Source organism: Kogia breviceps, chromosome 12 (genome assembly GCF_026419965.1).
Source record: "Kogia breviceps isolate mKogBre1 chromosome 12, mKogBre1 haplotype 1, whole genome shotgun sequence".
In the NCBI taxonomy this organism is placed as follows: Eukaryota; Metazoa; Chordata; class Mammalia; order Artiodactyla; family Physeteridae; genus Kogia; species Kogia breviceps.
Genome location: NC_081321.1, coordinates 36,061,855 through 36,088,262, shown reverse-complemented (window position 1 = coordinate 36,088,262; position 26,408 = coordinate 36,061,855). Strand labels below are relative to the sequence as shown.

The window sequence follows — 26,408 nt, the reverse complement described above, 5'->3', positions numbered from 1 at the left end:
AAGTAACACGTTAGCACCAGAGATAAGGAGAAGTACATGGATGCACAAGGGGGCCACACAGGAAGTCAGCTCAGTCAATCACGTGTTGGGGGATATGTGTGAGAGTGTTTTTGACGGGGCATTCAAGAATGTGTTGGCAGGAAAGAAGTGCAGTGGAAAAGCTGCTCATTCAAGGAGGAGGTGTACCTAGAAGTAAGGATTCCAAGTCTGTTAGAGAGTCCAAGAACATCCCTGTTGGTGACTCTGTGACAATCAGGGTAAATTTAGGAGTGACCCAGAATAATATCTGTACAAATCACACTGTCTCCGTCCCCACTCTGTTAAACACACTATCAGCTTCTGAAGGCCAATGGCCGGGTCTTCTTCACCCTGAGTTCTCTGCTGAGCCTTTGCATTTAGCAGGAGCTTGGTTTGCTTTTTTCTTAGGAAAATAGACCTTTTTTTTTTTTCCTGATGATAAAAGTAATATATACTCAATACCAAAAAAATTCTGAAGATACAGGGAAGTATAAAGGAATGAATAAAAGTCATATGTAATCCCATCTCCCAGAGATGAGCAGAGCTTCTTAATATTTTTGATCTCTCTCTCTCACGCACACACAAACTCCAATGCACATTCACTAAAATGATACCATACTATACGTACTGTTCTAAAAACACCCATCACAGTCATTTTTCTAGCTTGAAAAAAAGCTCTGCACCATCATGTTTAGTAGTTGCAATACCATTTAGTTAAACATATAAGTTCTTTCCAATTTGTTGCTTTTATAAACACTGCTGCAAGGAGCATCTTTACACGTATGTATCTGTGCACATGTTCAATTACTATTTTCTTAGGCTAAATTCTAGAAGCAGATTTTAAGGGACCTAGCCTTTTAGAGGTTTTTTGATATATATGTTGCTAAACTGTCAACCAAAATATTTATAAAAATGAACACTTCCAACAGCAGAGTATGAAAGTGCCTTTCCCTCACTGGATTTCACTCTTTTTCACTTTTCCCATGAGAGTTAAAATACCTTTTTTTTTTTTTTTCATTTGCATCTTTTAATTAGAGAGCACTAACATTTTTATGGGTACTGCCCAATTGAATTAATGCTTTTCTGAAATGCCAATTACTATTCTTGACCTAACTGAACTATCATATTATTTAATCCCTTCTCAGTAGATTCTCTTGGTTTTTACTCATGAGATTCTAAAGACCATGCTGGCAAAGGAGCAAGTGGGTGAATGATAATACAGAAGCAGCCCATACGGTTACTTCCCAAAAGGAAAGGAGAGAAATACCCTAGGGCACTGTCTACCAGCCCTAGGCTCAACAATGCTGACGTATTTTTGGAAATGTAGACATTGAACTGGAATGTGTGATACTAGTTTGAGAAGGTCACTGCCCCCTGGACATACTTTCCAATACAGTTTATGTGCTCCCTGTGTAGCTACCAAGTATCAGTATATATTTTGACTCATAATTTTTTAGAATATAGAACTTACTGCTGATTTAGTTTATAAATGAGTTCTGTTGCAAGTTTAAAACTGATGTACAATTTTTTTTTAAATTTATCTTTGGCTGCATTGAGTCTTCATTGTTGCACAGGTTTTCTCTAGCTGCAGTGAGCAGGGGCTACTCTTCAATGCAGTGCTTGGACCCCTCACTGTGGTGGCTTCTCTTGTTACGGAGCACGGGCTCAGTAGTTATAGTGCACAGACTTAGTTGCTCCGTGGCATGTGGGATCTTCCCAGACCAGGGCTCAAACCTGTGTCCCCTGCATCGGCAGGTGGATTCTTAACCACTGTGCCACCAGGGAAGCCATGATGTACAAATTCCTAAAAAAATCATCTTGCTGAGGGAGGAGATATGGGGATATATGTATAGCTGATTAACTTTGTTATAAAGCAGAAACTAACACACCATTGTAAAGCAATTATACTCAATAAAGATGTTTAAAAAAAAGAAATTAAAACTGAAAAAAAATCGTCTTGCTAATTTATATTTGTAAATGGCTATAAGTAGTTTCCAAATAGTGGAACTGGCTATTTTCAGTCATTTCCCATCAAAAATAGATGTAGTTCAATTATAAATAGTATTAGATTGTGCCATGAAAATGCTGCTGCTGCTTCTTCGTCTTTCCTTTTTTCTTTTTTTCTTTTTTTTTTAATACTCATGAGGGAATGTTCACATACCAACAGCTTCCTGATTTGGTATATGCATTTTTCCTTTGTTTCCCTTTGCCTGTGTTAAAATAAACTCTAGAGTTCTATTATTAGAACATCACGTTTCAAACACAGGGTGAGGGTGGAGGCATAATGCCTCAGGCATATTTATTGTTAAATATTTCCCTCTGGCCTGTGCCAAGGAAGCAGTAGTTTTAGCAAACAGAGTTCTCATATTATATTCTTAAAATTTATGAACAAGGCTAGTGGAAATATGAAAATAGAACTTTGAAATGACCGTTAAAATAAAGCTTCCTTAAAAGGAGTTAAGTAACCAGGAAAGATAAGCTTGCTATTGCGAGAAGATTCTTAGTTTGGAGCCTTCTCCGAGAGGATGGACTCCGAGTGAACTTTTCCTTAAACCCACAGTTAGCTGGGATTGGGATTTGCATTAGCATGACTTCAAACTTGTTTTGCTTTCTTGTTTTCCCACCGGTGGTACACCATTTTTAAAACTTTTGTTTGGCTTTCCTTAAAGGTGATCTGTAGAAAAGGAGATGAACAAGTAAAGAAAAGGAAAACTGTGAAAAGGCCTATAGTGGTTGTTTTCTTACTTTCCCTTTTCTAGAAGAAGCCATCATCTGCTTGCACTGATCTCATCTGGTAGTGGTAACATTGGTGAAAGAAATGTGAGTGAGATTAAGCTGTAAAACAGTCCCAATAAAGTCAGGAATGATAAAGTGATGGATGTGATGAAACAAGACAAGTGGTACAAGAGGACATTTGTTTGAGAATGGTTATCCTCCTGGAGGCTGAGCTCTTAAGGTTTCGATATCCCCAAATGTCTTGCTTTGTTTTAATATCGAATTATGGATTTAACATCAATCCATTTACCTTAAACTTTTTTGAACCTATTAGCATTTTCAGTTTGTATCACCTCCTGAGGAAGAATATAAGGTAGGTTTTCCACGCAGGCAAGATGGTTGTCCTAAATGACATTTTTCGATCTTTAAGACATAGTTCCCAATCTCATATTCTGGAATCAGTAAGAACCAAAATAATATTGCTACAACCAAATCCTGCATGACTTAATGGACTTTCACACTATTCCATCTATACAAGCTCCTTAGACTTAAGGAACAATAATTTTAGCTTGACTTCATAACCATAGGTTTCCCCCCACCTACCCTCTTGTTCTTCTTAATTAATCTTATTTCAATAGCATATTTATTTTCAGTTTTTGGAAAATTAAATGGTTATGACTCAAAATTATTAACTGGTAGCTCCCCTTCACCAAATCCGTAACTGTGAACTACCCCTTTTTCTTAGTCACCTGAGTTGCATGGGGCCTGGGTTACCAGTCCCTGAGATTTCATGCTTTGAATGAAAGCCAATCTCACAAAATGTGATTATGATCTGAGAATAAACAGAAAAGAGAGTTTCAAGATATTGCTCTTTAGACTGTTGAGCTGAAGAAGACACATAAGGTATAACTGAGGGCGTAACTAAGGCAACAAGTGTTCAGCTCCTTACTGGGTTCCTGTGTAATTCTTCTTCTGCAGACTCCCTCAGAGTTACAATCCATCATTCCCAGAGAGCTCTTCATCTTTCACAGGAGGTTTCCATTTGCCATCTAAGAACTGCCCTATTTTCAGCTGCTCGGGGTTTGTAGCACAAGTGTCCTGTCATCAACTGTGACTCCCCTGTCGGACTGTCATGTCCCCATATGTGCCTTGGTCATAATCTTCTCAGACCACTTCTCTGGGAAATGATGTTTGCAACCTCATTCAAAGCAAGAAGAAGAAAAACAAATCAGAGCATCTAGTGCCCAGCAAAGCAAAGGATTGTGACAACTCCTATCAGTTGGTTAATGCCTTATAAAGATGTTACTTTTTCTCTTGGAACTCAAGAAGCAGTTTACAAGAATGGCTGTTCCTTGTGGTATCAAAATGAGGATGCAGAGGTGTTTCCAAAACAAAATTTAAAAAACCAAATGACTCATTTAAAACAATGGCACAAAAATGTTAAACTGACTACAGATAATAAATAACACCTTAAAAAATCCTCCTCCCATCAATTATTGGGAATTTTCAAGAAATAAAATGCTCTGAGGAAATGAGTTTTCAGATGAACTTTATGCTAATTAAAAGGTTACTTCAACCTTTTTGTGCTCAAAATTTTCTCAAATATAGTACATAATATTTTTTGATTTCTTAAAGAGAGGATATCAAGCATAATTACTACTAGTATTACTACTACGACTACTGCTCTTATTAAAAAAGTAAAAATGAAGAGAGCCCCAAATAAGAACAAAGCACATGGGTTTTGGTACCTGGCAGAGCTAGGTTCAAATCACAACTCTGTCACATATAACTAGCTGTGTGCGTTTGTGTATATATTTCATCTCTTTAGACTGAATTTATTCACCTGTAAAAGGTGGAAATCACAGAAAGAAATGCAGGATTATTGTGAAGATTGAGATGATGCATGTAAAGGAATAGCACAGAGCCTAGAACACAGTAAAAGCTCAATAAATGTGAGCTTTTGGTGTTCTCTATTTTAACATGAAACAGTTCTTCATTGATAACTAGCTGTGTCAGTGCGTTCACATACTTTATAATCATCAGGAACTTTCACCTGCATCTTGCTTTTTCTCTCTGCCATTACTCAGACTATGAGGAGTCACTTCTTTTGTTATCAACTTACCAGTCTTTAATAGGTATTCCACTACCCTTTTATTTACTGCTTATATCTGCTTTGAATTGGGCAACCAGATTAACTGAATCTGTTGAGATTCTTTGAAATTAAGCCTTGGTGCTTTGGTTTTGGATGTCAGAGGCTTTTTAGCTTTCTTCAGGTTCTAAGTAAATTGTGATTGAAGCAAAGGGTCCCATCCCAGAAATGAATAAAATATGGTAAGGGTGAATACATTATCCCCCTTCCCCCAATCTCTTTCAAAAGAGGTCTTATGACATCTGGCATCAAACAGAATGAAAATAATAAGATTAATGAATTATAAATTGAGAGAGATAAAAATAAGAATGAAATTTTTCCATTTGCAACAACATGGATGGACTTGGAGGGTATTACACTAAGTGAAGTAAGTCAAAGAAAGACCAACACTGTACGATATCACTAATATGTGAAATCTAAAACTACAACAAACTAGTGAATATAACAAAAAAGAAACAGACTCACAGATACAGAGAACAAACTAGTGGTTACCACTGGGGAGAGGAAAGGAGGGAGGGGCAAGATAGGGGTAGGAGATTAAGAGGTACAAACTATTACGTATAAAATAAATAAACCACAAGGGTATATTGTACAAAATACGGAATATAGCCAATATTTTACAATAACTATAAATGGAGTATAGTCTTTAAAAATTGTGAATCACCTGTGCTGCACACCTGTAACATACTGTATACCAACTATACCTCAATTTAAAAAAAATAAATAAATAGAGATGGAGAATCAGGGCCAGAGAAAGTAGGAGGAAGAAATGTACTAACCATTGCGACAATTGTAACTGTTGTGATTTCAACATGACATTGGCACAAGGCCTCCTGGCAGCACACGGCAAAAAGGAAATGTGTTCAATGATACAGTCCTTGTTATCAGAAAAAAGGAAGCATTCTGATTTTGGGGGGAGGAAAAAGTTTCATGTGAGATCTCATACAGAAACACCCAGGTTTTGTCCATTTCCCTAACAGACAATGACCTTGGCAAAGAACTGGGGTTATAAAATATAATATACTGGTAACCTTTGACTTTTTAGTCTTTAGTTCTCATATTGCTTCTACCTTTGAAGCAATTAGTCTGCATTTCACTGTACATCTATTGCTATCACCCTAGTCTGTGCTCTTGACCTTCACTAATTAGATTACAATTAATATCCCAATTCATCTCCTTGCAATCCAGTTGGTCAGTTTGCCAATTCAATTTATACATATATACATATGGATGTTCCTAAGTCAACATGTTCAACTCACAGGATTCAAAAACCTTCAGTTTTGGGCTTCCCTGGTGGCGCAGTGGTTGAGAATCCGCCTGCTGATGCAGGGGACACAGGTTCGGGCCCCGGTCCGGGAAGATCCCACAAGCCGCGGAGCGGCTGGGCCCGTGAGCCATGGCCGCTGAGCCTGTGAGTCCGGAGCCTGTGCTCCGCAACGGGAGAGGCCACGACAGTGAGAGGCCCGCGTACCGCAAAAAAAACCCCACAAAAACCTTCAGTTTCTCCAAGTGCCCTCTGGAGAAAGTGCAAACTTTTCAGATAGGTATTCAGATGTTTCATAATCTGATTATATCCCACATTTTATTTACAGATAGGTATTCAGATGTTTCATAATCTGATTATATCCCACATTTTATTTACAGATAGGTATTCAGATGTTTCATAATCTGATTATATCCCACATTTTATTTACTATCACTCCCCATTCCTAACCCTCCAACCCCACCATGCTTTCTCATCAGCGTTTGACTGTAGTATCATGCTGCTTCCTGCCTCTCCTGCTTTGCTCACATGATTTCCCCTCCTGAAACCACTACCCTTTCTCTTTCCCACCCATCCAAATCTTATTTCTCCTCCGAGGTCTAGCTCAGCTCTTCTCTCATGCAGCCTTCCTAACAACTGAGTTCATGTTTCTTTTTCCCTCATCAGACTACTGTCTGTACCAACGGATGTGTGTTCTGTGGACCTCTGGGGATTCCTCCTAAGACCCTTTCAGGGGGCCCATGAGGTCACAAACATTTGTGTAATAATACTAAGATGTTACTCCTTCTTCTCATTGTGTTAACATCTGCATTGATGGTACAGAAGCCACGGTGGGTAAAAACTTCCAGCATCTTAGCACAACTGAGCAGTGGCACCAAACTATATGAGTCATCATCATATTGTTCACCACCACCTACACACAGCAAAAAAGTCACTTCACTTAGGAATGCTCTTGATGAAGCTGTAACAATTACTAACTTTATTAAATCTTGACCCTTGAGTACCTGGATTTTTAATATTCTGTGTGAAGAAATGGAAGTACCCATAAAGCACTTCTACTGCACAGTGAAGTATGATGGTGGTCTTGAGGAAAAGTGCCGTGCAATTTTTGAGTTACCAATTGTTTTCATAGACACCACTTTTACTTGACAGACAACTGACACAAAATTCAGTCATATAAGCTTGAGTATTTGGCAGATATTTTTCCGAAAATGAACAAAGTGAAACTGTCGTTTCAAGGAAAACAACTAACAATATTTATTGCTAATGATAAAACTCGAGCTTTCAAGCAAGTATATATTAGAATTTAAGACAACTTGTGTTTGCCACTGGGAACTTGACAGCTTCCCAATATTCAATGGCTTTTCTGATGAGACTGATGAAATGGGGACTGTTAACAAATGTTTTTTTTTTTTTCATATTGTATAATGAAATGGGTCAACATTTGTAAGAGCTACTCAACTCAATGAACCAATATTCTCCAACTGTCCCTATGCATGGTGATAAAAATCATGCTTGGGTAAAGATTCAATCAAAATGCAAGACAGATTCCCTGCACCCCCCCCCCGCTACCCCTATAGTGCCCCTCCCTCCTTCCCTCTCCCCACTGGTAACCAATAGTCTGTTCTCTATATCTGTGAGTCTGCTTCTTTTTTGTTTTATTCGCTAGTTTGTTGTACTTTTTAGATTCCACATATACGTGACAGCATACAGTATTTGTCATTTTCTGTCTGACTTATTTCACTTAGCGTAATGCCATCCAAGTCCATCCATGCTGCTTCCACACCCTGGCAATTGTAAATAATGCTGCTATGAACACTGGGGTGCATGTATCTTTCCGAATTACTGTTTTTGTTTCTTTTGGATTTATACCCAGGAGTGGACTTGCTGGGTTACATGGAAGTTTGCTGAGGACCCTCCACACTGTTTTCCACAGTGGCTGCACCAAGTTACATTCCCACCAACAGTGCAGGAGGGTCCCTTTCTCCACATCCTAGCCAACATTTGTTATTTGTGTTCTTTTGACGACAGCCATTCTGACAAGTGTGAGATGATCTCTCATTGTGGTTTTGATTTGCATTTTCCTGATGATTAGCAGTGTTGAGCATTTTTTTCATGTGCCTGGGCAGCTATGTGTAAAAGAATGAACTTAGAACGTTCTCTAACACCACATACAAAAATGAACTCAAAATGGATTAAAGACCTAGATGCAAGACTGGATACTATAAAAGTCCTAGAGGAAAACATAATAGGCAAAATACTTTTTGACATAAATCGCAGCAATATCCTTTTGGATCTGTCTGCTAAAGCAAAGGAAACAAAAGCAAAAATAAACAAATGGGGCCTAGTTAAACTTTAAAAAGCTTTTGCAAGGACAACCTACTGAATGGAGAAGGTCTTTGCAAATGAGGTGACCAGGAAGGGGTTAACATCCAACATATATAAACAGCTCATACAACTCAACATCTAAAAACAAACAATCCAATTAAAAAGTAGGCAGAAGAACTGAATAGATATTTTTCCAAAGAGGAAATGCAGAAGATCAACAGCACGTAAAAGATGCAAGACAGGTTTTTAATACACAAAAGTTCACTGAAACAGTTTTGCATTCCACGTCACAAGCAATCTTTAAGAAACTACCAGTTGTTGAGTTTTAATGTGGTTTCAAAGAAGAATATCAACAATTACCTGAAAAGGCTTTAAAATACTCCCCTCTTTTCTACCTACCTATCTGTATAAGGCTGTATCTATTTCATATACTCCAACCAAAACAACACATCGCAACTTTTAACTGAAGTTAAAAGAAGCAAATAGAAGAATCAGCTGTCTTCTCTTAAAGAGACCTGTAAAATACATAAAATAATGCCACCCTCTTACTAATGTTATTGTTTTAGAAAAGTCACTTTTCATATTTATTTTAATGTATACTGAGTTTATTATTGGTTATGTTTAAATGAATTAATATTTTTTTCAGTTTTAATTTATAATACTATGAATTTCTTATATTGATAGGTATATCCACATAAAAATGCTCTTTGGAGTCAATACTTTATTAAGGGTATAAAGTGTAAGAATATAAAAAGTTTAGAACTGTTTTCTACAGCATTCATTTTAGCTCTTAATTTTGCATTATATAAATTGTAATAGTATGATACAATATACATAGTATAATGTCATCTAACTATTTTTACGTATACATACTATAATTTTAATTGGATTATAATAATGAAGGAAAAAAACCTGTTTTTAACCTATAACACCTAGGGAAGTTAAGACAACAGATACTTGCTGAACTGACTTGAGATAACATATTCAAGTCAAAGGGTTTAATAGAACCATTTTATTCAAGTTCTAAAAAGGTTCAGTCTTGTCAGTTTCCAAAGGCTGTTCCACAAGGTCTGGAAAATTTAAGACCACACTCCACCCCAATGCAGCTGTCAGTTACTATATTCCATTAACATTTTGAATGGCTATGCTGTTCCATCAAAGTAAAGTATTTTCCCCTATCTCTGCACCTATAGTTCCCACTTCCTAGAATCTCCCTCTCTCCCTTTTCCATGGCTCACGCAATAAAGAGGCATGACCTCTTTATGATCTCCTGACCTTCCTGGTAGCTTAGGTCTCCCCGTCACATTCTCTCAGAGCACCTTATACTCGTCTTTAAATGTCACCTCTCATGATTTTAATTGTCTAATTATTTATGTAATTATTTGATTAATGTCTGTCTCACTAGACTATATGCCCCAAGGGATATTTCAATGAAATTTCTCAATTGTACTGACTTAACAGGGTTATAGAAATACTAACTAGATAAATATTATTAAATAAATCAACTGAAATTAATTAACCCTTTATCCTATGACATTTAGTAATATGATAGCTGAAGCAACAGGAGGGAAATTCCATTACACATCACAGAAGAAACGAATTGGTGTGATTTCTGTTTTTAAAGGAACTGCTCAGAGAGTAGATCATGGGTGGCACAAGTGGGAATGGGGAGATGGGAGAGTCCAGGGAAGAAAGGTGGCAGCCTATTCTCAGCAGGGAGCAACAGACGTGAGGAGAAAGGGACAGGCTAAATCAGCAGGTCGGAAATAAGGGATCGGGAGGATTCTCAGGTTTCCGGCTTGAGCAGCTGAGAAGATGGAGATGATATTTACCAAAATTCAGAAAACCGGAAGAGAAATACGATTAGGAGGGGAAGACTAAGAATCTGTTAGATTTTCAAGTGTCAACACTAGGGGGCTGGGGTTGAGAGGAGAGATCTAAGGCTACAAGTATAAACTTGGGAGCTGTTACCACAGAGCTTGTGATTAAAGCTGAGGAAGTGAGTGTGAGAAGAGCTGGTGAGCAGAGAGAAGCTGGGGTGAGCTCTGAGGACATGTGACAGATAGGAGGGGCTTGGGGGGTGTAAGAGGAAGGGACAGCAGGAAGGTAGACAGAAAGGTGGCTGGAAAGATGGTGAAGTGGCCAACCACAGGGTAAACTTTGATCTCCTCCTCCCTCACTTCTCTTTTTTATTTTTATTTTTATTTTTATTCTCCTCCCTCACTTCTCTTTTTTTTATTTTTTTTTTATTTTTTTCTCCTCCCTCACTTCTCTTTTTTTATTTTTATTTTTTCTCCTCCCTCACTTCTCTTTTTTTATTTTTATTTTTTCTCCTCCCTCATTTCTTTTTTATTTTTATTTTTATTTTTTTTCTCCTCCCTCACTTCTTTTTTTTAATTTTTATTTTTTCTCCTCCCTCACTTCTCTTTTTTATTTTTATTTTTTTCTCCTCCCTCCTTTTTTTTTTTTTAATTTTTTTTCTCCTCCCTCACTTCTGTCTTTCTCTCTCCCTTCCCACTTTCCCAGCCTCCACCCACCCTACACCAGGACTACCAGAGTAGGTTACTAACTAGACAGCCTACGTTGTTTCTCCTTCGGATGCCTCCTGGATCCTCCTGCCAGACTGATCTCTCTCTGGCTTCACTGTCCAATATAGTAGCTACTAGCCGCATGGGGCTATTTAATTTACCTGAATTAAAATGAAACAGAATTACAAGTGCAGTTCTTTTGTCTCACTAGCCACGTTTCAAGTGCCTCCACGACCACCGTGTAGCTAAGTGGACAGCAAAGACACAGAACAGACGAAAACATGGTCAGAGAAAGTGCCACCGCTACAGATTTGCTTTGTCTTTTCTGTTCAAGAGTCCAAACCCTTAGTTGGAGATTGCTACATTCCACCCTAAACCGTTTTTGGTTTTTTTTTTTTTTTTTGTGGTACGCGGGCCTCTCACTGCTGTGGCCTCTCCCGTTGCGGAGCACAGGCTCCGGACGCGCAGGCTCAGCGGCCACGGCCCACGGGCCCAGCCGCTCCGCGGCACGTGGGATCTTCCCAGACGGGGGCACGAACTCGTGTCCCCTGCATCGGCAGGCGGACTCTCAACCACTGCGCCACCAGGGAAACCCAAAACTGTTTTTTTTAACTTCATCTCCTCCTACTCCCCTAGATCAACTCTGTGCTCGATTCAAACTGGGCACACCTTACTCTTTTCCACTTTCATTTACTGGCATAGGTCATGCTATTAGGATACCTTCCTGTAGTGTATCCACCGGGATGGTTAGGTTTATGCATTGGCTTGCCTGGGCTTTAAGTTATGCAATGAAACACGAATCTAAGAGTTGCTATGAACGTATTTTGTAGATGTGGTTAACATCTGCAATCAGATGACTTTAAGTAAAAGAAATGATCTGAGTGGGACTCATCCAATCAGTTGACTGGCCTTAAGAGAAAAACTAAGGCTTCTCTGAGAAAAAGAAATTCCACCTCTGGACTGCAGTGTCAACCCCTGCCCAAGAGTTTCCAGCCTGCCCTTCCTGCCAGTGTGCCCCACAGATTAGAATCCACATTTGTGGAAGCAGGTTCCTTGAGATAAATCTCTTTAATAAATATTTATCTGCACGTGTGTATTAATATAGATATATACATGTGTACACACATGTATAGAAATAGTTATACACATACATATATACACATGTGTACACATGTGTGTTTATGTGCATGATCCTACAGGTTCTGTTTTCTGGTAAAAACCTCAATTGGTACAGATTTCAGTACTTAATGAAATGTACTCTTCAAGGTTGCAGTATATAGCACCTTCTTCAAAAATACAAACCTGATTTTTCAAAGACAATGATTTTTGACCTGGCTGCACATTTGAGTCACCTCTGTGAATCTTTATAAACATATTCAGGTTCTTTATATAAACATATGCAAGAGCAAGATTAGTACATGAAGGTGGAGCTTGGGCCTTCATGCTTTAAAAGAGTTTCTCCGGTAATTCTAATGCACAGCCGGGTTGAGAACTACAGTCCAAACTGAACTCCTCTGGCATCTCTGCTGTAAGTGCCGCTGGAAATCATCAAACACAGCACACTGTCTTACATTCTTTCAACCAACCAACCAACCAGCAGCCGCTGCGTGACTAACATCTGTCAGATAACAATACAATGTGCAGGGGACAGAGGCATCAGTAATACCCACTCTTGGTCTTGAGGGTAAACACTGAGATATGCTGCTTTGTATTATTCCTTGAAGCACACTGATTAATGAATATTACGTGATGGAATAAACGAAAATTTTACTGCAAAATGTAGTGAAGCTGATAGTGGTTTATTCAAAATAGCAAGTAGCTCTTATTTCTAGTTCAATTGGAAATTCTATCAGCAAGGGTGAGTAAGTGCTCTACATGTTTATTTATTAACAGACTGTACCATTGATATTCTGTAATAATGCCGGGTATGATTAATTCTCAACCCATTGATGATATTGGAAGGTACCTAAGTGCCTGTAACTACTTTCTCAGGAGCATAAGTCACAAATGCTCCTGTGCGCTCTTCTAAGGAGAGCAGAATCAATTCCTGATGCAAACACAGTCTGATTTCAGGTGCAAGGGAACGAGAAGGGTTTGGCTGGGCTGAACTATGTGGGGTTGTGGCCATTTCATGGCTAGCTAGCCCTGTGCCTGCAATGTGCTTTGCCAACTATAAGCCAATCCATAAATGTTAGGTAAGAATTCTCACTGTATTATTATTCTATGAACACGCTTTTCAGATAGCTAAAATGCTTTTCAGTCTCTGTGTAGTCACTGAACAACACTCCTGTGAGGAAATCTACTGCTGATTTTTCTGCTTTTTATTCATGAGAAGACTGAGGTCCTAAAAGGAAAGCGACTTTTTTCCCAAGGGACTGAGAGCAGAGTCGAGTAGGGACAGAGGGCTCTGATCCCCTGGAATTCTATACATGCTCAGCTTCCTGGGGGCAGTTTTAGAGAACTTTCCCTCACAAAAAAGAAATTTTTTTTTTTTTTTTAGAGTAAAAACGCTTTTCAAAGTCACAGAAGTGCCTCCTCTCATTTGCCTCTCTTCTTCCTCTCTCACAAGACAGTTTACTTTTTAAAAACACTTAAGGCTAATGAAAGTGCATGAAAGGGTGGTGATACCATTAGCATCACTAAATGATCTGTCAAAATTTTCATTATGTGTTTTTATTCTAAGGGATTTGGACTTTGCGGTCAAATTTTGCTCCAGCTACAAGTATGGCCCTGACTTGATATATTCTAATTCATACTAACATCGTAAAGATCCGTATTATTGGTTTGCCCATTATAATTAATGAAAATGCTCTTTGGTAGTTATTACGATCTGTCAGATCACATTAATCTACATTTTGAAAAGTGACTTGGGAGAAGGAACCATAAATGCAATTTCTCTTTGAAGGAGCCGTTAGGGTTTTCAGGGTAAAAGCATATTTATAATTTTTTGGTTTTGTTTTTGTTTTAACCAGAAACAGACTTAAGGAATACATTTGAAACTTATAGTAAAAATGCACTTTTTATTATTGTTGTTGAAATAAGGAAAACTACAGATAACTATTGGGACTTCAGGAATAAAAGAATTTTAAATCATCTTTCCAAAGCCCTTAAGCCTTCCAAATTAATGAAGAGTTGGGAGGAACAGCTACAGTTGTAATCTCACTGGGCTCCCCCTTTTCAATTTTCTAGGAATACTGTGAATTCATATTGTGTATACATTTCCACCAAGTTCCGTGTTTCTCTCTAAATTTTTATTTCAACTTTTTATTAATGCTGCTTTTAGGTCATGGCATGGTCAGGTCATTTACCAGCAGACTCTCGGCTTTAACTCAATTCTTTTGCTTCTGTGGGCTTTTTTGGCCATAACTGTGATGGCCATAACTAGATGACTTATAATCAAATGAGTTCCACGGTAAATACTGATATCACAGAATACTGATATTCAGAATGCCCTCAGAATGCCCAGAGCTCCCTGCTTTCCTCATGCATGTTTTTGTCAAATTAACTTTGACATTCCCCAGATAACAGATAGCTCGCTGAATTTCAAATGGGATGCACTGTGGGGCAGGAATTCACAAAGCATTTTACAGTAAAGGGTTTCTGAAAACAGGGGAATAAAACCAGGTAGAATGAACACTGTTACCTGGAGGAAAGGGTTTTAATCAATTAACATAATTTGGCTGCTGATGATAACAGGTTGAATGAGGAAAATATAAAATAAAATGAAAGCAACTCAAATTCGTCTGTGAGCCACATATAACGGACGGAAGTAGTAAGTTCCCGAAACATCCTCTCTTTCCCTCCTTCCCCGCTTTCCATCAACTACTACGACTGAACTACATTCGGTCCTGCTGCACAGGCAACATGCATGCCCTTCCTTTCCTCCCCCACTGGCTTGTTCAACCATTCATCATCTCCTGCTTAGACTGTTATCCAAGGAAGTAAGGTAGTTGAATTAGGAGAACGTCCTTCCACTGAAATGAAATCTGTCTGCCTATATATACCTTGCATCCATGGGTCTTAATACCATATTTTGCACCTTCATCCACCTATTACCACTGTCGAGTATTTAAAGTTGTTGTGTCCTTACCTGTGTCAGGATCCAGCACCATATGCTCATCCTTCTCCTCTCAGTATATATGCTTCCCCTTAAAATGGAGCACCCAGACTGGCAGGTGGCTTTACCAATATTGAACAGGAGAAGCCTAGTACTGTCTTGCTTCTGAACACATAGGTACGAATGCAACCCAGATTTGCATAAACTTTTGGACACTGTTATTACATGCTCGATTCATACTGAGTTTAATTAACCAAATACCTAACCTCTTCATGTGATCAGTCATTAGCCTCAGCTCTTAGGATCTTTCCTTAGGCGGATGATCTTTATGAATGAGGAGCAGGAGCTGACTTTAATTCATATTGATTTTTGTCTCCTCTAGAAATTCACTTCCATCCATTATTCCACAGTCTTGGTAAGATCAGTTACCCGGATAAGCACACTCTCACTAGGCACACATTTCTTCATTCTGTACTTAAAAAAGGTAACGTGCTCTCAGTTTGACATGACTTATTTTTACTGAACTTATGTTGGTTCCTGATGACCTTTTCTTTTTTTTTTTTTTTTAACATTCACAACCCATCTGCTTAAAAAAAAAAAAATCTCAGCTGTAATATCCCTGGAGATTAATGCTCCAGCTTCAATGTCTCCATTTTTCGGAATTCAGTCTATGCCCAGCTTCCACTCTAACCCCACCCCTTTTGAAAACTGTCACATTTGTCCCTCCCGCTACTCTTCTGGCACCTGTCCTGGTCCCCACGTCACCTCAAGATTACCAACTGTGGTCCCATGAGCAAATTTATAAGCTCTTTTAATACCCTACTGGATACATAATTTTTCTACTCAGGAAATTTAATTCCTTTGAAATAATTGTATTCCTTTCCAAAACTGTCTCGTGCAGCATGGACCTCTATAGCCCCTTACCAGGACTTGAACCATTTCAATCTAAAGATCACCATCATTAGCAGAAAAGACAAAAGTTGTAATATAGAAGCGGATAAGCTCTTTTCTTCTCTGTCATCTTGTACCATTAAATTGTTTTCCTCAGGTTTGGGACCCATCACTGCTTCTTTAAGGCCTAACATAACTCAGAATCAATCCTTTTCTCTTTCACTTATGATGCTAAGCATTTGTTCACAAGCCTCAACTCACTCACTCACTCTGCACTTTAGTTTTATTCACACTTCTTTAGTAATAATGAAAGAAAAAATAAGACTGGAGTGTTCCAAAGGATTAGTGCTAATGCACAGAATGATAATTTGTTAGCACTCTGCATTCAACTGGCTTTAGCTAGTCTGGCCTGGCTGGGCCTAGAGCCCTACTCACCATTTACGACTGTTTCTCTGGGAAAACACACCCTGCATTCCAAAAAAGTGACTCAGAAAGAAATTTCTGAGATCTTTGTGTCTTGGACTGCCTATTTTTGCTCCTACCCTCCAATCCTAATAAATCCACAAATGTAGCTTCTGAATCAGCCACATAAAACAGATGAGTAGGTCCCCCTTCCCCATATTCAGGCAAAGCACCAGCACCTTTTTCTCTTGAATGCACAAAAAGCTTTCAATGCTGAAATGCCCTGTGAATCCTTACCACAAAAAATAGTCCAATTTAGCAATGCTTACTATCCAGTTTATCTTTGATATCATTTCTCTTTCTGAGCCTCCTTTTGCTAAATTAATGTTCTTTTGTTTGGTTCCCCCCGTCACCTTTTAAAACAATTTTTATTGGACCATCGTTGATGTACAATGTCATGTTAGTTTCAGGTGTACAGCAAAGCGAATCAGCTATACATAATTTTTCAGTTTCTTTTCCCATATAGATTATTTTAGAAGAGTGAGCAGAGTTCCCTGTGCTATACAGTAGGTCCTTATTAATTATCTATTTTATGTATAATAGTGTGTATATGTTAATCCCAATCTGCTAATTTGTCACTCTCCCCCACCACTTTCCCTTTGGTAATCATAAATTTGTTTTCAAAATCTGTGAGCCTGTGTCTGTTTTGTAAATAAGTTCATTTGTATCACTTTTATTAGATTCCACACATAAGTGATATCATGATATTTGTCTTCTCTGACTTACTTCACTTAGTATGATAATCTCTAGGTCCATCCATGTTGCTGCAAATGGCATTATTTCATCCTTTTTTTTTATAGCTGAGTAATAGTCCACTGTATATATGTACCACATCTTCTCTATCCATTCTTCTGTCAATGGACATTTAGGTTGCTTCCATGACCTGGCTATCGTAGACAGTGCTGCAACGAACACTGGGGTGCATGTATCTTTTCAAATTACGGTTTTCTCCAGATATATGCCCAGGAGTGGGATCGTGGGATCATATGGTAGCTCTATGTTTAGTTTTCTAAGGAACCTCCATACTGTTCTTCATAATGGCTGCACCAACTTACATTCTCACCGACAGTGTAGGAGGGTTCCATGTTCTCCACACCCTCTCCAGCATTTATTGTTTGTAGACTTTCTGATGATGGCCATTCTGACCCATGTGAAGTGATACCACACTGTAGTTTTGATTTGCATTTCTCTAATAATTAGTGATGCTGAACATCTTTTCATGTGCTTTTTGGCCATCTTTATGTCTTCTTTGGAGAAATGTTTCCTTTTTTCTTTGTGTTTCTTTTCCGTTTTAGTTTAGTGAAGTTAGTGCCATAAAGTTACAAGGCAAAGCCACCCTATTTCTCTGTTTATAGAAGGCACAAGAGTGTACGTCCAAGTATAGAAATACTTGAACGGAAGAGTCCTGCTTTATCCCCAGTCTTCTGGATCCTGAAGATCGTTGGAGTTTGAGGCAGACTTTGGGACTTAAGTTGGGTTTCTTGGGATTCGCAAGGAAGACCTTGGACTGACCATAAAATAAACCTTATTCTCTCTCAATAGCCCCAGCACCAGTTCAGTTGCCTCAGGGACGTTTAGACCAGAAATAACCAAAATGAACTCTGGATTTGTGGCGGGGAGGGAAACAAAGATGAAAATGGATCCTTGAGCCTACTTTGGAAGAAAACTTGACCAACCACTTTGAATGAAAACATGAGAACAAAAATCTGCAGACCCATAGGCAGTTGGCTCTGATTTTCCTCTCAGACCATTCCCATGTCAGGGAAAAGAAGTAAGAGCGACGTTCTCCTGGTTCTCTGTGCCACTTCCAGAGTATTACTCTCCAATGTTCTTGGAGGAAAAAAAGCAGTTCCATGTAGGTCCATGCAAGTCGAATATACCCTGAGTTTCCCAGAGCCCAGCATCTCCTATTTCCCAGCTGCCGCTCCTGGTTCATTGAAAATCTGGCCCTGGCTCACATTTCCCTCTCTGTTCCAAGTCCTCCATCAGACAAGAAGCACATCTGCATCCAGAGACATGACCAGTGCACCTTGGTCCCTCAGTAAATTGACTCCTTATCTCCAACGGTCTCCCTTTCATGCATTAACTGCCATGGTCCCGTCCTGGACCTTGTTATCACTTGAAAATCTTCCATTTCAAAGTCACTTACTCAAGAATCCCTCTTTTTAAAGACACCATCATCTTCTCATTTTACAGTGACCTCAGAGGCCCCATGACTTTTTCTAATCAATCTGCAGATCCTCTTTTTCTTCCCTCCCCTCCTTTTTTTAAGGTTACACTTCCCAGTTCATCCTTTCAGTAACACTCTTGCCAGAACTCTTTCCTTCATGCCCGTCGAGCAAAGCCCCGACTCCGGCTGCAGCCTGCTATGCCCTTTCTCGGTGTCTGAGGGATGCTGGAGAAAGCCACAGCAGGGCAGCTTGGTATCATTGCAAATTCAGGCTCCTCAGCCCTACACGGGCCCTCACCACTGCCCAGAAAGCCTAGCACGTTTTCTAGGTTTCTCCAGGTCAGCTTGGTCCCCGCTGACCGGGTCCCTGGCCTGGTCGTGCTCAGTGTTCTCTTCACTCTCAGCAGCTGAGAACTGAAGCTGTCAGATGGGAACACCCTCAGCTTCTCTCCATCAAGTCCATAAACCAAGAGCATCTGCCCTCCGCACCTGTGCCGGCCTGAGACGCTGCTCCTCCTACCCGAGGAGGACTCCTCCACATCTACAAACCATTCCATGGCCTTTTTCAAGGCAGCTCTCTCCTCTACAGCAGGGGTCCCCGACCCCCGGGCCATGGACCGGTGCCAGTCCGCGGCCGCAAAGCAGGAGGTGAGCAGCGGGTGAGCCAGGGAAGCTTCATGGGCCGCCCCCCGTCGCTCACGTTACCGCCTGAACCATCGCCCCCCACCCCCTCCGTCCCTGGAAAAATGGGCTTCCAAGAAACCGGTCCCTGGGGCCGAAAAGGTTGGGGACCGCTGCTCTAGAGTCACCTGTTCCTCTCACATGGATCCTGCCTATCAACATGTAAATGTGTGCAAGTCTCTCCACTTGACAGAAGGTAATCATCCCTGGCCCTCATATTCTCCTCTAGTTTTCTCGCATCCACTAGCCCTTCAAACTCCTTCCTTGATAGAGAGGTCAGTATTTTCTACTTCCTTTTCTCCTTCTCATTCCATAATCCACTCTAATCTGGATTAACGTAGTATCCTCCGCACTCCTGAGGAGCAGCCCTCTCAGAGGACGCCAGTGACCTCAGTGCCTTTTCTTTATTCATCTCACTCAGTGGTTGTCAAATGCGGACAATTTTGGTGATGTCTGGAGACATCTGGTGATCACAGCTGGGGAGAGGGCCCTTCGCATCGCATGGGTAGAGGCCAGGGATGCTGCAAAATATCCTACAATGCACAGGACAGCCTCCTACAACAAAGAGAAATCCAGGCCAAAATGTCAGTGGTGCTGAGGTTGAGAAAGCCTGAGATGACGATCCCTAGGCAACACCTGAAACTACTCATTACTTCGGCTGCTTCTCAGCTTCTATCCTCTCACTCTCCAGATTTTCCTCCTACCTCTCTGGTGTTCTCCTTCTGCAGCCATCTATTGATTCTTGAGTCACTGCCCCTTATTCCTTGGCGATGTAAACCTTGGTTCACTGTTACTTCTCCAACACACTACTCCTGATATAATCCTTGGGGCTTTCCTTATCCACATATATAATCCTTCCTACACCCTGTCTGTGCAAATCCACCCAGAAAATCAGCCCAGAATTCCAGTGCTCATAGCCCAGACCTGGTCTGTACCACTTACGACCCCTCCCTCAGTTATAAACATCTGACTCTCCAACTACCACCTTCTATTTTTCCAGCTCATGCTCTTCAATACCTCAAACTCCAAAAATTACCAAACCCCACTAGGGTAGAAATCTCTTGATCCTATTGCCCCACCTTCCTCATGTCTGGGGTCCTCTACTCTTGCAAACACCCTGCAACTCTCTTACCCTTGTCTTGCTTTGCTGAACTGACCTGGAATAACCCCCAAACAGGTAAATCAAACTCTGCCTGCTCCACACCTACTCCCCCAAGCTGGACTTAAATGGGAAAAGCAACTAACCTCAAGTGGGCTCTTAGGGCTGCCAGGCAATCATGTTCCATTACCCAGTGCATTCACTCTCAGATGACTGTCTCATACCTTCTCTCTCTTCAGATCTCTTCATCTCTCTTCCTTCCTCAATCTTAGCTAATGGCTTGTTTCCCATTTCACTGATAAATGAGAAGCAGTCAAGAAAAAACTTCAACAAGCTCCTACTAGCAGATCTACTGATCTAATTCCACCTGGGTCCTAATACACTGGCTTCCCTCCTACTTCTAAGAATGAACTGTCTCTAAAGCTCTAGGTGGATGCCCACTTCTCCTCCCACAAGGAGGAGATTCCATCCCCTTCCTGCCCTCTCAAGGTCATCATTTCAGAAATTCTTCCCCCTCACTCCTGCATTTTCAAAGTTTCTCTCTCTACTGGATTATTTCCATCACTTTACAAACAGCCATTCCTGCCATCTTAAAACTAACTAGAGACACTTTAAAACTCTTTTCAACCTAACGCCCTTGCAGATAATACCCCCTTTCTCTGTATTCTTGTTCAGCAAGAATTTTTGAAAGTGTTATCTAAATGCCAGTATCCAATTCCTCTTCTCCCATTCCATTTTGAATCCTCTCTCATGAGGTTTTGGGTCCCAGCACTCAGCTGAGACCTCTCTTGTCAAGGTCTCTGCCATATTGCTAAACCCAACCTCCCATCCTCCTCAGCACCATTTGGGCATTCCTACCTACTTTATACTTTCTTCCTTTGGCTTCCAGTACTCTCCTTGTTTTTCGCCACCTCACTGGCTCCTCTGCTGATGCTTCCTCCTCTCTCCCTGACCTGTAAACACTTGAACCCCCCAGGGCTCAGGCCAAGATTCCTTCCTGATTCCTCTCACTCCCTCCCTTGCTGCTCTCCTCCAGTCCCATAGCTTCAAATACTGTTCGTGTGCTGACAACCCCCAGATCTCTAGCTAGATCCTTCTCTTGAACTTGGACTGGATGTCTCAAGCTTATTTTGATTGTCCTCTGAATATTCTCCCTTCCAGCTGTTCCTTCCATAGTCTTCCAGGTCAAACATCTTGGAGTCTTCCTTGACTGCTCTTTCTCGCACACCTCACGTCTGGTCTGTCAAAAAATCCTGTTGGTTCTACCTTCAAAACATACCGGGAATTTGAGTATCTCTCACTGCCGCCATAGTGAACACTCAGGACCAAGCCACCACCATCTCTCGCTTGGATTCCCGAAAAGCCCAATAGGCCTTCCTGCTTCTGCTGTGTTCCAACCATACGGTTCTCACAAGAGCCAAAGGGATCCTGTTAAAACTAGGTGAGGTCAGGTAAAGTCAGCCTTCTGCTCAAAACCCCCCAGTTTCTCTTCCCAAGGGTTACCCTTGAGAACGCAAATACTGCCTGCCATATCAGTAAACAAAGGTTGTTGCTTCACATTGCAGCCGCCTGGACGGTGAGCGCTGAGGGAGCTCAGGATGGAAACAAACAGGCTGCCCACGGCCAAGCTCATCTGGAAGTCAGCCGCTGCAGCCACCCCCATACGACGCACCTGAGGAGACTGGCCCCCAGATAGCTGAGGTGCATATCAAAGGGGTGACTTCAGGGAGCCCAGACTCTCGCATCTTCCCATACAGAGCAACGTACTAAATTCCTTAACTTGAGATGTCTGGTTTTCTTTTCTTAACAGTAATCCTTCGATGTTCTGACTACCTGGTCTTTTGCTGCAAAAACTTCTATATATCCTGGCTTCCCTCCTTGCTTCTTCGGAGCAGTCTCTCAGAGTTATTTGAGATGCTGTATCCCAGGCGTGAAGTCCTAAGAAAGTCCACCAAATAAAACGTAACTCTCAACTTTTAGGTTGTGCATTTTTTTTCAGACAACACCCTCCAATAACTTCCCAACTTACTCAGAGTAAAACCAAAGTGTTTACAATCGCCTATAAAGTCCCCACTGGCTACTATTCTCACCACCCTTCATTCTACTCCAGTCACATTGGCCTCCTTTCCCCAAACCTTCCTCCAACTCCCACCTCAAGACCTTTGTTCCTGTTGTTCTCCCTCTGCCTGGAATGCTCTTCATCTAGTTTTCCAAAGAGTTTGCTCCAGCATCCCTGCTTCAGGTCTTTCCACTGATCACCTTTCTCAGTGAGATGTGCCCTGTACACCTTGTTGAAAACTGTAACCAACTCCCTCTGCAACACACCCATATAATCCTTCCTTTATTTTTCTCTGAAAGATTTACCATCATCTGACATGTTGCGTTTTATTTATTTTGTGTTTTATGTCTCCCCTACCAAAATGTAAGCTCTACACGTGCAGGGATGTCTTCTGTTTGTCCGCTACAGTGCTTAAAATAGTAGACATCAAATAAATATTTGTTGACTGAATTAAGATTTTAACTCTTTCTTCAAAGTCACATCTATTTTCATCTAGTTAAAGACAATCAAATTTGAATTTCAGGAAATCAACTGTATTCTCTATTAAGCAGTATCTTCTCTCTAAAAAGGGAGCCAGTTACACAAAATTCCAAATGGCATAAGAACTCTTCCGACCTCCTTCTCTCTGCATAACCACGAGTGCTGAACAAAGGGAACACATTTGCTCCACTTTAATCCTCATCTTCCCGAGTCTCTTTTCCTTTTCTAAATCCTGAGGTTTCTCATCATCTTCCCTGGTTTACCCCCTGTTGTAATCCTACTATTCTTTTGCCAGCCCAAACTCTATCTTATTACTTTCACCAAACTTGGTAGAAGGTGAACAAAGGGAAACATCATCAACTGGCATGAGACAAGAGGCTATAAGAATCCTCCTGCCTCTAAAAAGCTCAGGGAGTCCTAAATAAACCTCAAGCTCTGGAAAGGCCGAAAGGGAGGGTATTATTACCGAGACTTAGATCATAAAATGTAATTCCTTAGCCTTCTCTTTCCTTCCACGTGTTCTCATGTTGACTGCAGCCTGGTTTCTATCCAGCTTGCTGCAAGCAGATTCAGCATTGCTAGATCAGAGTTCCTCCCCATACCCCATCCTTCACCCCATGTATACTCAGGCAATCAGACACATGTGAATTCCTGGGTCAGTGCCAGCAGAAGCAGGGTTTCTAGAAAGAGCCTTGACCACTACCCAACATTTCCCCCTACTAACCCCTCAAATCTCCAGGTTTTCTTCTACTCCCTGGGGCTTGGGATCAACGTGGGGTCTGCTGGGGCAGTCATGCCGGCTGGGCCCCTGCAGTGACGTCTAGATCACCTTTGCTCTTAACTACATCTGGGATTGGGAGCACTAGTGGGAGCCTGGGATGCCCTACATCTGTGCTGCCATTCTGCAGGACCACCTTTAGATGCTCCAGCACCATGTGGATGGCTCCCCATCCTTGGTTCTCAGTAGCTTGGCTAGTGCTGCAGTCTCTACTTCTAGTCTGAACTCCTACAAGTTTATCTGGGTCTCTGGTACTCCGTCCCCGGCCTCACTTTGGTCAATCCCTGTCCTCAGAGTCTGATACCTGTCATCACACACCCCATCTACTTTCAGGGTCCGTGTCCCAAAATGACGGTCACCAATCACATGGTCCCAGAGCATCCGACCATGCCACCGTTTCCTCGACAAGTTCCCTCTTGAACTAACTGCTTTGAAAATTCCAATGTAATGAATTACAGTTCACTGGCACAAGGGAACAGAAAATGTCAGAGACGATATCAATGTCAGAGGGAAAAACCGGCACGGTGCTGTACACCTTAAACTTACACTGTGCTACCTGTCAATTATATCTCAATAAAACTGGGGGAAAAAAGGGCATGGGAAAATATTCAGAGTGAAACATTAAGTTAACAAAGCAGGTTATAAAAACAGATTTTCACTGTGCTTAAACAAAAACCTGAACCATGACAGAGATGGTTTCCCACCATAGTGAGATAATCAAGGGTCTCTCTGTCAGGTCAGCCCTTAGCCAGGTCCCTTTCACCTTGACGCTCACCCACACGTGCACCTCACCTCGCAGTGGGTCTATGTCTAGTTTCAACATGTTCCCAGCTCCTCATGAGCTTTGGGGTGGCAACAACACATGCACCTACGTTCACGTCTTCATTCACCTTTCAACATGTCAGCATGGTTTGGCTAAACTCACCCACTTCAGCCCACAGAGCGGAGCAGACGGTGGGGAGGGGCAACATGTGATCACGGGACAAACTCTGCCCTGCAAGGTGGCCGCTGTCTGCAGGCACGTGAGGGATTCACAACAGCATTTCTTTACCCGTGATTTATGTAGACCACACGGCAATACTTTTGTCTGACTAGTCACACTACACACCTGAACTGGGAAGGAAACCTTTAACGTACTTATCATGCTATAACGAGCACTGCTCTCAGGCCTTGTTTCAAACGATAGAAAAACAAATTCTGAAGGAAACAAACTAATAAGGATAAGGATTTTGTCCTCCCTCTTGGCCAAACTATATAAATACATTCTGTTGTACAAAAACACTGGGCTCTTCATCTTTCTAAAATCTGAACTATTTGAGGATAAGGCCTGAGTAAACATAGTCTATGCCTTGCTTTATTTCAGTTCAACTCAGCAAACTGCGGCTGGACCTTCCGAAATGCCACCCGGAGAACAGAAGACTGATTATCCAGTTCCTTTTATTCTTCTCTCTCTTTTCTGTTTCCAGTTTCGCTTTGCCTTTGGGCTCTTTTTTGGTCATATACATACTTTATTTTTTATTTTGGGGGGCTCTTTTTGCTCCCAGTTTTGTACTGTTGCCCCTGTTTCTAATTGAAGATTTTGGTTTGGATCAACTTAGCTGACTCTGTCCTGGCATGTGCCCAATCCGCCTCCTCCCCAACTGCAGCCACCCATTCTGACCGATGCTGTAACTTTTTGCCTACAAAAGAGGCTTCCCTTAAATATCAGACCTGAGTCCCCTGAGTACCCTATTCTCAAGGAGGCTTCTATACCTCCTGTTTGCTTACCATGGAGACAGTTCGGGAAATACATGTTTACTATGGAACTGTGAGTACATGGGCTACAGTGATGCTGACGAGAAAACGCAAGCAGCTATGTATGTGCTACACGAAAATGTGGCAGGCAATGATCATCAGATGTGTGAAAATTTATAAAGCACAAGAAAATCACAGATTCCTCCCTGAATATGATATGAACACACAATTAGAGAAAGATAATAGCCAGGATATAGAGATCTGATATCAACCACACAAATAAGGAAACTGTGATTAACAATTTCAGCATCGGGGCTTCCCTGGTGGCACGGTGGTTAAGAATCCACCTGCGAGTGCAGGGGACACGGGTTCGAGCCCTGGTCCGGGAAGATCCCACATGCGGCGGAGCAACTAAGCCCATGCGCCACAACTACTGAGCCTGCGTGCCACAACAACTACTGAAGCCCGTGCAGCTAGAGGCCCTGCTCTGCAACAAGAGAAGCCACCACAGTGAGAAGCCCACGCACCACAACAAAGAGCAGCCCCCGCACAGCAACAAAGACCCAATGCAGCCAAAATAAAAATAAATAAATAAAGCTATTTTTTTTTTAAAAAAAAGCAGTTAGAAAATAACAAAACAGAAAAAGGTCAGCTCCATGAGTCTGCACCAATAACATACTCAAACGTGAAATATCTGTGTCAATTCTACTCTGGGGCTATAACGGCAGAAGTCAGAAAAAACACAAAACTGCTCTGTTAATTTAAGACGCAGGAATATTGGTGAGCATTCACAATTTTGCTTTGCTGAAAATCTCATTGAATATAATAGGGAAGTCATTGAATACTATATGTCTTTCCATTACATCCAAGTGATTTTCACAGTAGGCAATCTGCTAGTACACCACAGGAGTCCCACACTTTGAAATAAAATGGCATTGTGGATACGGTCTCATGTGCGATACCTTTTCAGTCCAGAGACCTGCCTAGTTTCCTTA

General features: G+C 41.1%; 1 protein-coding gene across 9 annotated transcripts in view; it reads right to left on the bottom strand.

Moving 5' to 3' along the window:
- The window catches only part of ANO6 (anoctamin 6), a 203,784-nt gene that overhangs the window by 96,722 nt on the left and 80,654 nt on the right, over nt 1–26,408 (bottom strand). The window lies entirely within an intron of this gene.